General features: G+C 38.0%; 1 protein-coding gene across 2 annotated transcripts in view; it reads right to left on the minus strand.

Annotated features, from left to right (window-relative positions):
* The window catches only part of LOC495229 (methylglutaconyl-CoA hydratase, mitochondrial), a 133,187-nt gene that overhangs the window by 106,865 nt on the left and 13,552 nt on the right, over positions 1 to 12,770 (minus strand). The gene's annotated exons all lie outside the window — the stretch shown is intronic.

Consider the following 12,770-nt stretch of genomic DNA (forward strand, 5'->3'; position numbering starts at 1 on the left):
ATTTCAAACATCAGTAACAACAGAATAAAATCTTCTTATGCTGTTTAATTGCAAAAAAAAAACAACTGTTTAAATGAAGTAGTTCACATGTGGAGGCATATTAATTAAAGATCAATTTTAGTGGTTTTAGAGGTTTTTGAAACCATGACTAAACTCACTTTCTCTTAAACCACGAATGTCATAAAATTTATTAAAAGAACCGAACTGAAAAAACATGACCGGGAATAGCTACGTAAACTGCGACTTTTACATATTGTCGCACAAAAGCCAGTGTCAAAGATCTACAAAAACATCTAAAACTACAAATCAAAGAAAGATCTTCCGGTTGTTGTGGAGAATTGGCATTGACTTCTACATGTTTTCGACAGGTTTTAGCTGGAATATTTGAAATTGTTGCAGGTTTGTAGCATAATAAATTCTGAAAGTCAGGGCTAAATCTGAAAATGTAAGTAAAGTCACATTCTACTTCACGTTCTGACAAGCTCAATCAGCACAAATCAGTACAACATCGAGGACCCTCTGTATATAAAGAAACCCCCCCCTGCCATGGTTGCAGTCTTTCAGACTGTAAGATAAGCAGCGCCTCATTTTTACAGGGCGTTGACTATGGATATCTTTTAGTTGGCTTTAGCATAATCAGAGGTTGAATGTGACATTTATTGCAATTACAGATTAGATTTAGACATGTTCAAATAAAAAAAGTACCAAATACACCAAGTCTTTAAAGTTTGTGAACTTTCTGTATCTCTGCATAAAAATGGCCTAACCTGTTCTTCACAAAAGTCTTGTTGAAAAAAAACAAAAGACTATTAGATGACAAGAACCAAATTAAAAAAATAAAATAAAACATTCAGGCAAAGAAATTGAAAATCAATTGCAAATTGTCTCCGAATACAACCTTCTACAACATACAAAGAGTTAACTCAAAGGTGAACAACCCCATTTATGATAAATATACAAAGACTGGAGGATAATGGCCCAGTCATTGTAGACTGAGTCAGCAACTTCAGTCTAAGTATGGTGCCTGTCAATTGGCCCACCCAACTGATATCCAGGTGTATTTCTTTGCACACCTCACTGGAGATGCAGCATTGCACCTGACAGTACTGGACGCAACAAGGGGGAGGGTGAATTGTGGACAATAAACACAGCACAACAGTAATTTTGTTTGTAAACTAGCCCTTAAACCTTTAGGGGCAAATTCACTAAAGTGTGAAGTGGCTAACGCTAGCGCAAATTCGCCAGTGTGATGACATTTCGTTACTTTGCTGATTTACTAACGGGTGCTGGCGTAAATTTGCTAGCGAAGTGGACCTACTCTAGCGCTACTTCGCTCCCTTACGCCAGTCGAAGTTGCGCCATGGAGAAGGGACGTAACTACGCTTATTCACTAATTGCGGATTTTACTGAACGTTACCTCTTGCGCCAGACTTGCCTTTGCCACCTCAGACTAGGCGAAGTGCAATAGAGTAGATAGGGCTTGCTTCAAAAAAAGTTGAAATTTTTTCTAAGTCCCAAAAAACGCTGGCGTCTTAGTTTTTTAAGGGTGATAGGCTCAACATGATTGTAAATTTTTTTGGGGGGTACCCCCTTACATTTCCTAACATTTGGCACCTAAACTATACAGTGGGCACATGTATAGGGCAAAATAACAACTCTATTTTATTTAATGAAGCTTTCCCAGGCTTGTGTAGTGTAATGTATTTGCAGCTACATATACGTCCATTGTACTTTAACTTGCCGCCATATTCAAATTAGGCATCGCTAGTGTAACTTCACTTTGCTTGACGAATTAACGCTTGACGAATTAACGCTAGTGCAACTTCGCTACCTTTCGCCTCCCTGAGCGCAACTTTGGATTTTAGTGAATTAGCGACGCCCTGGCGAAGTGCGGCGAAGCTTGCACAACTTCTGAGGTAAGTAAATTTGCCCCTTAGAAACAACAAAGAATTATCGAACGTACAAAGCAACTCCACGGCCAAACTTTCTAGTAGCCTAAACAATCTTACAGAACGTTGTCTCTCCTCTTGGCAAAATAATATTTATGGAAACACCATTTACAAAAATAAAGCATGTTTATCTTCTTTTTTTTTTTTTTGCAAGTGTCTCTTGATGCCAGTTTTCTAAATTTGAGAGTGTCTAAGTGATATATCAATGCAAATGCAGTATCAAGTGACACATACTAAAAAAAAATCCACTTGTCAAATTATGTTGTCATATGGTTAACTGACAAACTCATCAAAAATAATTTGAGTATGGTACAGATGAAGCATGCTAATTTCCCGACATCAGGTTGCTTGTCACAGAATACCAATATAGGGCATCTGGCCTAATTAACCAGTCATCTTACAAAGCAGGCTCGCCATAAGGGCAGCTTATAATGTCTTCAAAATGAGGGGCACAAAAAAAAACTATATTTCACAAGGCATTGCAAATTGTTATAAATTGTAGGTAAATTGTTCTGCCTTTACCAAATCAAAATGAAAGGCTTTTAAAAAAATTCCTGCCCAAATGTAAAATGTTAGAACAATAAATAACTGCATACATTTATGAAATCTATTATCTGGAATGCTTTGGCACTGGTGGTTTTCTTGTATGTGCTGTTTCCAAAATGTCTTAAAGGGGTTGTTCACCTTTGAGATAACTTTTAATATGAAAAGCTGCAAAGAGTCAGAAGAAAAAGGCAAATAACTATAAAAAATAAATAATGAAAACCAATTGAAAAGTTGCTTAGAATTGGCCATTATATAACATAATAAACGTTACCTTAAATATGAACCACCCCTTTAAAGCTACTAAAAATTAGGGATGCACCGAATCCAAGATTCGGTTCGGGATTCGGCCAAGATTCTGCCTTTTTCAGCAGCGTTCGGATTCGGCCGAATCCTTGTGCCTGGCCAAACCGAATTCGAATTCTAATTTGCATAGGCAAATTGTGGGGAGGGCGGGATTTCACGTGACTTTTGTTACAAAACAAGGAAGTAAACCAATTTTTTCCACTTTTCCCTTTCCCGACCCTAATTTGCATATGCAAATTATGATTCGGATTCGGTATTCGGCCGAATCTTCCAAGATGGATTCGGGGATTCCGCTATTTTGGATTCGACCGAATCCCCAAATCCATCTTGGAAGATTCAGCCGAATACCAACCCGAATCCGAATTGGGAAAGGGAAAAGTGGGAAAAAATTGGTTTACTTCCTTGTTTTGTAACAAAAGTCACGTTAAATCCTGCCCTCCCCACAATTTGCATATGCAAATTAGGATCCTGTTCGGCCAGACACAAGGATTCAGCCGAATCCGAACCCTGCTGAAAAAGGCCGAATCCCGAACCGAATCCTGGATTCGGTGCATCCCTAACTGAAATGAAAAAAAAAAATAGGATCAGAGAGCCCTACTAGTAAGAGAAAGGATATCAAGCATGTTGAGACAATGAGGCAAATTTACTAAAGGGCGACGTGACTAACGTTGGCGAAAATTCGCACTCAATCGGCAGGCAAATTTGAGCTCTGGCGAAAGGAGATAACTACGCAAATTCACTAAGATGCGGATTTTACTGAACTTTTACTTCTTGCGCCAGACTTGCCTTCGCCACCTCAGACCAGGTGAAGTGCAATAGAGTAAATAGGACTTTAGTTGAAAATTTTTCTAAGTCCCAAAAAACGCTGGCGTCTTTTCCTTTTTTCAGGGTGATAGGCTGCAAAAGAGCGTACAAATTTTTGGGGGTAACTGGCTTTCCCCCTACATTTCCTAACATATGGAACATAAACTATACACTGAGCTCATGTGTAGGGCAATATAACAACTCTATTTTCTTTTATTAAGCTTCCCTTGTGTAATGTAATGTGTTTGCTGCAACATATATATGTGCATTCAACTTTAACTTCCCGCCTTATGCAAATTAGCCAACGCTAGTGCAACTTCCCTCTGCTTGCCGAATAAATGCTAACGCAACTTTGCCAGCGTTTGGCGCCCTGGACGCAACTTCGCATGTTAGCGAATTAGCGTTGTCTGGGCGAATTTTCGTCTGGCGAAGTGTTGCGCTACCTGCGAAGCCGTCAATGGTGAATTTTCGGCACTTAGTAAATTTGCCCCCAATGGGTTTCACTGAAGTCTGTTTCAATAGGCATAATGCAGGGTTAGTTAATATCACCGCAGTGGAACAAGGGCAAGTCTTGGATTATTATTATGAAAGGTGTGAGATTTATTATAAAGAACCCTTTATAGTAAAAGCTATAAAATGTGTAATAATATACATTACATAGTAATTGATCCTATCTAAGCAAGCATATATTTGTTGGTGGCAAAGTAAATGTATTAATTGCTAAATTATGCTTTACATCATAGAAAGATTCCTTATCTGGAAACCCCAGGTCTGAATCACTCCTGATTAATGCTTCACATCACAAAAAGGCTCCTGCTTTGGAAAAACCCAGGTCCTAATCATTCCAGATCACAGAGCCTAAACTTTTATATTACTTTATATTATTTATGTACAGCAAGAAAATACTGAATAATCTATATAAGTCCAAGTTGTGTTTCAGTTGTGTGGGAGAAGTATCTTGTGTCTGAATATGGTTCCAGTCTTTATTTCACTCCTGTCCAAGTTAAGTTCAGTGGATCTGGCTATCTGCAAACTGGATCACAAGCTCCAAATTTCTTGACTACTAGTTCAAAAATCAGGTAAGGATAACCCAAACTGTGGGAGAGTATAATTAATCTAAACTAGCAGAAGATACATAGTAAAAAAAAAACATCCAAGTTCATCACACAGTGAAAACGATTTCAAAAACTCCACTCTTTTGTGTAGATGTGTTCACACATAAACTGCTATATGCAAGTAAAGTTAAACATTGCATGCTGCCAGCTGTTACAGTAACTTGTTTGGTCCTAATCTCACAAAGTGCCTTGTTTTGTGGAAACCCTGCTGTAAATTAAACACAGGCACAGACCTGCTTGAAGTAACACTGGGTGTCACTATATTTTATAAGAAAGAGATTTTGCTACCTCTGTCTTCCACAGCACTACAGTAGCTTTAAGAGATGAATGTTATGGAAAATGTGCAGTGAAACCACTAGAATGTAACATTATGCTTCAGGTCTTTGTGTTTTGTATGAATGAAACCTATATGTTTCAGTCTCTTTTTTGTATAAACATTGTATTAAGCAGTAGTATAAGGCCAGTGTATGCTGCCTCAAGGTACCTGGAAAATGCTAGAAAATCTATACAGGATCCAGCCATCAGCACAATATACATAATATTTTAGATTACAGCATGCTGCGTAATACCCTGTTATCCTCAGGGGCTCTGTTTTACACACTTTTCCCAGCTGTTTCCCAGCCACACCATCTGGCTCACCTATTTTATATATTACAACAAAAAATATCAGTGAAGCTGGTGATTTAACAGTGCCTGTCCATTATTATGCTGCGGAATCTGCCGATGCCTACAATCCGACAAGTAGCTCTAAAAAGGATGTCAAAGCTTGTCTTTGTCTGTCATAGCATGTTGGGAGCTGCAGTTCAATAGCAGACAGGGTCAACATACTTGATGTGCCAAGTCATCTGGGGAAGTGGGAACCAGAGCCCAGTTTGATATAGCATGAAAAAGAAAACTAGTCAGTGAAATAACTAGAAGTTACTGGGTCCACAGCAAAATGTTAGCGGCCCCATAAAAATATGACTTACCAGACTTGCTTCCTTTATAGCAGGGGTGTCCAAACCAGTGGCGTAACTAGATGTTACTGGGCCCCACAGCAAATTCATTTTATGGCCCCCAACATAACCACATGTTGCCCTTTTTAACCAATATATATTGAAATTGCTCATTAATTAGGGCCTCATGGGGCCCCTATACCTCCTGGGCCCCCCTGCAGCCGCAGGGTCTGCTTCCTCTGTAGTCACGCCCCTGGTCCAAACTTTTTGCAATGAGGGCCAGATTTGGTGAAGTGAAAATGTGTGGGGGCCGACCATTCAGCCTGACATTCTTTGAACCATTAACATCATTTAAGTCATTTAAACAAGGAATCACGTAGCTGTAATATTTGGGCATATTATTGAAATGATCTGCCACTTGGTCTATACTGCTGCCTGTGTGCTGAAGGTGTTAGCAATAGACACCTACTGGAACGTAGTGACGCGTCACTCTAACTTACTTCTTTAGTTTACTGTACTGACACCTTCAGCCCTAAAGAAGTATGTCAGAGCGGCACGTCACTATGTGTCAGTACGTGTCTTTTGCTAACACCTTCAGCACACAGGCAGCAGTATAGACCAAGTGGCAGATCATTTCACTAATGTGCCCAAATATTACGGCTACACGATTCCTGTTCACATTGTGGTAGGGGGGCCACATTATTATTAATTTCATGATGGAGGCTGAGGGCCGTTGTAAACTTGAAAAGGGGCTGCAATTGGCCCCCGGGCCTGACTTTGGACATGCCTGCTTTATAGTTACAGCCCTTTAGGGCAGTAACCAACCAATTTGTTGCCTGTGTTTATTTATGCGCGACTGCGGGCAACAAATCTCCTGAAAATGCAACAAATCTCCACTGAAAATAACATCGCTGGTGGTAAAACCAACATAGTGAAGTAGCCCGAAGTTTCCTCTAGGGGCGACTTTGGGTGACTTCACAATATGTTGGTTTTACCGCCAGCAATTTCAGTTATTTCCAGTGGTTATGCATTTTTGGGAGATTAATCGGGGACGACAAATCTCTCCATCAGCCACTGCCCTTAAACTAGCCCTTTGTGTGTTCATGACTATTTAATTAAGCCACCTGACTAATTTTAAGTGATTACATAAATCAAAGGTATTCCCACATTTTACAATGCAGTGTCCAATTTACATCAGGGCTGGTATTAGGAGTAGGCAGAGTAGGCACGTGCCTAGGGCGCAAAGTTTGGGGGGGCGTCTGGCGCATACATCTAACTGCTGCATGCCCTAGTCTGGTCTGAAGTGCCTGCTCTTTGCGCGAAAGCGCTTATGTGACGGGAGGGGGACATGCTTGGTGACTCGAGCTGTCATGGAAGAAGCTTCCAGCCGGGTTGCCTGGGGCGCCCAGCCGGTATGGCCCGACCCAGACTTACATGCATATCATCAGCCTTGATATAAACAGATATGTCACTGTTCCTATACAACAGTGCTCCTCATGCGTATCTTTAAAAGAACAGTTCGGTGTAAAAGAAAAACTGTGTAAAATAAAAATTGTCTCTAATATAGTTAATTAGACAAAAATGTAATCTATAAAGGCTGGAGTAAGCAGATGTCTTGAAGGGGGGCAACGTGGGACATAACTGTTCAGTGAGTATGCAATTGATCCTCAGCATTCAGCACAAATTCAAAAGCAACAGTTATGACCCCCCCCCCTCAAGTCACTGATTGGTTACTGCCTGGTAACCAATTAGTGGAAACAAAGAGAGCTGCAAAGCAGGAAGTAGTGTTTTGTTCTGTTATGTTAGACATTCAGTCACTCCAGCCTTTATACTTTACATTTTTTTGCTAACTAACTATATTACAAACCTCCCTTTCAGGTGGTATGATTAAGGACCTTTTTGCTTGAACATGTATAGGAGCTCGAATTGTTGAAAGCAGTACTCCCAGGCAGGAAATCCTTGAATTCTCTTAAATTAGGGCTATGTGAGGACAGGGTCGAAATCATGGTCTTGTACCAGGAAAGGTGAACAAAGCATATGTGAAGTGTGTCATTCATTGGAAATAAGCACCTAATCATGTTTTGACTTAAGCTAGCGAGAACAAAATGTTTTCATTCTTGCATAAAAGCTGCAATATAACTTTGCTTGCCCCTGAAAATTTTAGCAACTTTTTATCAAATATATTTCAATGTTTAAAAATATACTTCTTTCTTTCAATGAGTTTATTTTCACCTCACTTTACGGGTTACTTAACCATGATATAGTTTTTTCCATATTACTATATTTAACCACCAAATGAATAGCAAAGCAAATAAATACCCCTGACTGAAACATTACATAAATTAAACGGGTTGTTCACCTTTGAGGTAACCCCTATTTGAAAGTTGCTTAGAACTGGCATTCTATAACATACCAGAATTTAACTTAAAGGTGAGCCATATATATATATATATATATATATATATATATATATATATATATATAAAATCCAAAAGGGTAAGGTGCACACTGGGATCCTTTGTAGCTTTTTTAAAAAAGATACATTTTATTCAATACATGTTAAAAGGAGGTCAACGTTTCGGTCTGTTCCTAAGACCTTTATCAAGATCTTATGAACAGACAGAAACGTTGACCTCCTTTTAACATGTATTGAATAAAATGTATCTTTTTTAAAAAAGCTACAAAGGATCCCAGTGTGCACCTTACCTTTTTGGATTTTGTATGCAGCTGCAATTGGTAGCACCTGGGTCAATTGCTCCAGTGGTGTGCTGAACCGTTTGGATTGTGTGTGTGTATATATATATATATATATATATATATATATATATATATATATATATATATATATATATATATACACACACACACTGACATTTAAATATACACCAAGTTGTGTATGTATGTATGTATGTGTGTGTGTGTATATATATATATATATATATATATATATATATATATATATATATATATATATATATATATATATATATATAGTATACACATACCAACCTATCTATACACTCATAACAGATATGTAAACACATAGTTTTACAACAGCTTTTGATATTATTCTTGTTAAAGAGATTCTGTCATGATTGTTATGACGTAGATTTTAATGTCTAAATTAACAGAAACTTCCATTACAACATCATCCAGCAGGGCATTCCACAACATCACTGCCCTCACTGTTAAGAACCACCTACCCTGTTTCAAATACATGTTCTGTATATCCAGTCTAAAGGAATGACCTTTGTCTATAATGCCCTCATATGTACTTGTAAAGAGTAATTGTGTCCTCTCGCAAGAAAAAAAAACCCCCAACAGTGAAAACCTTGAAAGCCTACCCTCATAGTTTTAATCCTCCATCCCTCTCAGTGTAGTTGCAGTTTCTGTACTCTCTCCAGCTATTCAAAGTAGAACTAAAGCCTAACTAAAGAAGTAGCTAGAAATTTTGTACATTATGTTTTGGACTTCTGTACCAGCCCAGGGCAACCACAGCCCTTTAGCAGGGAAGATCTGTGTCTCCAAAGATGTCCCAGTAGCTCCCCATCTTCTTTTCTGCTGATTCACTGCACATGCTCTGTGCTTCTGTCATTTATGGAGCTTAGAGACCTACTCACAATACAGTACACAGGAAGGCCCATTTATCAAAGTTCAAATTTACACCATTATTTTCTGAAAACTACTCCGACCAAATCTGCACGGGTTGTGAAAATTCGGATCGTATTTGTTTTTAAGATTTTATGCACGAAAACTCCACTTTTTCGGATTTTTACATGAAAACCACGAAATCTTCAGATATTTTCTTCGGGACTTCTCCCATTGACTTATATGCAACCTTGGCAGGTCTGAGATACCGGATTTTCAGATTCTGACTTTTTCCATCCTCAATGTATAATAAATCCTGAAAAATTTGAATTTTTGTTCTTTTTACTAAAAATTTGGATTTTATAGTAAAAAAACAAGAAGGGGCCGATTCACTAACTTCGAGTGAAGGATTTTGGGCTACTTCGACCATCGAATGGGCTACTTCGACCTTCGACTACGACTATCGAAGGATTCAAAGTAAAAATCGTTCGACTATTCGACCATTCGATAGTCGAAGTACTGTCTCTTTAAAAAAAACTTCAACTCCCTAGTTCGCCATCTAAAAGCTACCGAATCAATGTTAGCCTATGGGGAAGATCCCCATAGGCTTGGCTAACTTTTTTTGATATTCGAAGTCGAAGGATTTTAGTTCCTAGTCGAATATCGAGGGTTAATTAACCCTCGATATTCGACCCTTAGTAAATCGGCCCCGAATTGTTTGGTCTTTGGCATTGGGACTTTATTAAATAACCCCCATAGAATACAAATGTTGTAATATAATGTTGATTAGTAATTAATACAGATAATTACTATATGGCAGCACAGAAACCAGTGAAATTAGCATCAGAATTTAATAATCTACCCGGTAGCATCATCTTATATTACAGACAAACCTCATTTTCTGCTTGATAATTTGCAACCACCCCTAAGTTTAGCTTCTCAACAGCTGCCTAGAGCCTACGGAGCATGTGAGTGTTGCAGACACTTTCCAAGATGGTGACCTCCTGTGACAGGTTTGAAATCCTGAATCATTGCTGCTATTGCAAAACTGAAACTTTAGGCTGGTGCAATAAGTTCAGTATATAAAAATTATATTTTTAGCCAATTTTTTTTAGGGTTTAGTTCGTTTAATATGCTGCCCATGGACGTAAGCACTGCATACTCAAGGTGGGGCCTTACCAGGGACCTATAAAGAGACAGAATTATGTTTGCATCCCTTGAGTTAATGCTTCTTTTTATGCAAGACATCTTTTAGCTCATTGTAAAATTTAATTATGAACATAATAAGTGCTACTTTATTACATGCTGATAGAAACAAGTTTGCTCCTATAAGTGATCACAGCACTAGTAGTAGTGGTAAATTAGGCCATTCATTTTTTTGAAGAGAAATATATATATTATCCACACATATTTCAAAGAATAATCTACCAAAAGAAATAAGATAAGTGAATGGGGAATGCTCACAGACCAAAACATAAAATTCAGTGCCTGGTGATATCCTATTGACAGTTAGATGAGATAAGGCGACAGTCTGATGATTAGAAAGCCCAGGTCATTACTGGGAGTCAGACACACAGGGATTACTTGATTGTAGCAAGACAGCCAGTACAGTGGAATCTGACAGCTGATAGCAGTCAGAAGGATCTCATCCTTATTAATCAGTAGAACAACACAAACATAACAAACATATGCCAAGAACATCTTGGTATCCAGTTTGGTGTATTACACTCACATGCATATTTATAACACCTTTTGTCTAGTAAAAGAAATTCTCACAAGTAACATAAGTATAGGGAAATAACTACAATTCCATAAGAGCCATTTAATTATATGCCTACTAATGAGAAAGGTATCAGAATGAATTATATTCTTTTTGATTGATTTAATTATTCATTTGTTCAATATGGGATAAGTGGCAATTATCACTGTCATTGCACTGCATATGCCATGTTTTGCTCAAATCACTATTTTTATAAGTTTGTGAGCATTGTAATGTTTGCTGTAATTATACATTGCACCAACTACAAAAAAAAGGATTATCGAAATAATTTAAGTGTTACTTACAAGGTGATTCACACTTATCCTGGGGCCACATTCATTAAAATGCTACAAAGTAGAAAATAATATCTACACACTGCTTAACTCTTATGGTGCAAAAGCTAGAGAAAGAATATTTTAATCAAAAGCATTTATTTCCAAAAGCATTACCCCCATACAACAATAGGTCCACAAGCAGGGTCGGACTGGGCCGGCGGTACACTGGGAAAAAACCTGGTGGGCCCCCGCTCTTGCGGGCCCCTCTGGACCAGATCCGCACCCTGTGGTTCATCTTCTTGCTGCGAATGGCCTGAAGAAGGGCCCAATGCCCGAATAACACATACGCACCCCCCAGTCCGACCCTGTCCACAAGACAAGCCTGTCATTTAACTCTAGAGGGGGGGGAGAGATTTCTGAAAGTTAGTAGAACGTTCATTTCTCCAAATCGTACGAACAAATTTTTCATATAGTTACTTAATCCAAGATTTTTTCATACTTTATCAACTGTAAAAAACATAAAATCTACTAATATAATAGTACGGCAAGTAAAAGCTGTTGAGGTCATATAAAAGTCAATGGAAGTTCAGAGTTTTTGGAGATCACTGTACGAATTTTTCGTTTGTTTTTTAAAATTTAAAATTTCTGGTTTATAATTTTTTTAACAGCTATTTTTGTTCATACTTTTTTTATTCAAATCTTTTAATAATTTCATGGCATTTGTCATTTTAGAGAAATAGAGTTTAATTGTGGTTTCAAAAAGCTCTAATACCACAAAAATTTGTGGGTACTAGTTTAATTCAAAGGGGAAAAGAGATGCATATCAGTTTAAACTCAAGAGCAAAACAGACTTTACACCTGTCACTGACCAGGCATGATATACAGAGAACCATTTCTGCATTACGCCCATGTTTTACTTCTTTGTTTTGCAAAAAAACTACATAAACAAAGGGCATACAATGTGCCAGCACATCGAACAAGACAATAACCCAGCGAAGCCCTTACAGAGAAGACTACTGAGATTTAAATGGAAGGAGTGCAGATTTTTGTAGGATTTACACAGTGACACATGGGGGTAATGTAATAAATGGTCTTAAAGTTGCTACTACTCTAGGAACTAACAGCAACCAATCAGCAAGTAGCATTTACTGGTCAGCTGATTGGAAACAAACACCTGATTGTCTGCTAAAGGTTACTAATTGTGAGCAAACTTTAGACATTTTATCACATTACCCGTAATTGTGCTTTTCAATAAAAATACATATACAAAAGATATCCCTTTTAAACCAAATGCTTCTAACATGACTCTTGTGCAAATTTTGCCTCAAACTAAAACAAACACATTATACATTAAAAAGACAGCTAAAGCTCTAGCAAAATATGTTTATATATGTTAATATATTAAGATTCTAAGGTAAAAGTAGTCATATGTGCCTGATCACACCCAGCACAAAGCTTCTGGGATGCTAGTGTATCTAAGGGCTAATATAACTGTG

This window comes from Xenopus laevis, chromosome 1L (genome assembly GCF_017654675.1).
Source record: "Xenopus laevis strain J_2021 chromosome 1L, Xenopus_laevis_v10.1, whole genome shotgun sequence".
Lineage (NCBI taxonomy): Eukaryota > Metazoa > Chordata > Amphibia > Anura > Pipidae > Xenopus > Xenopus laevis.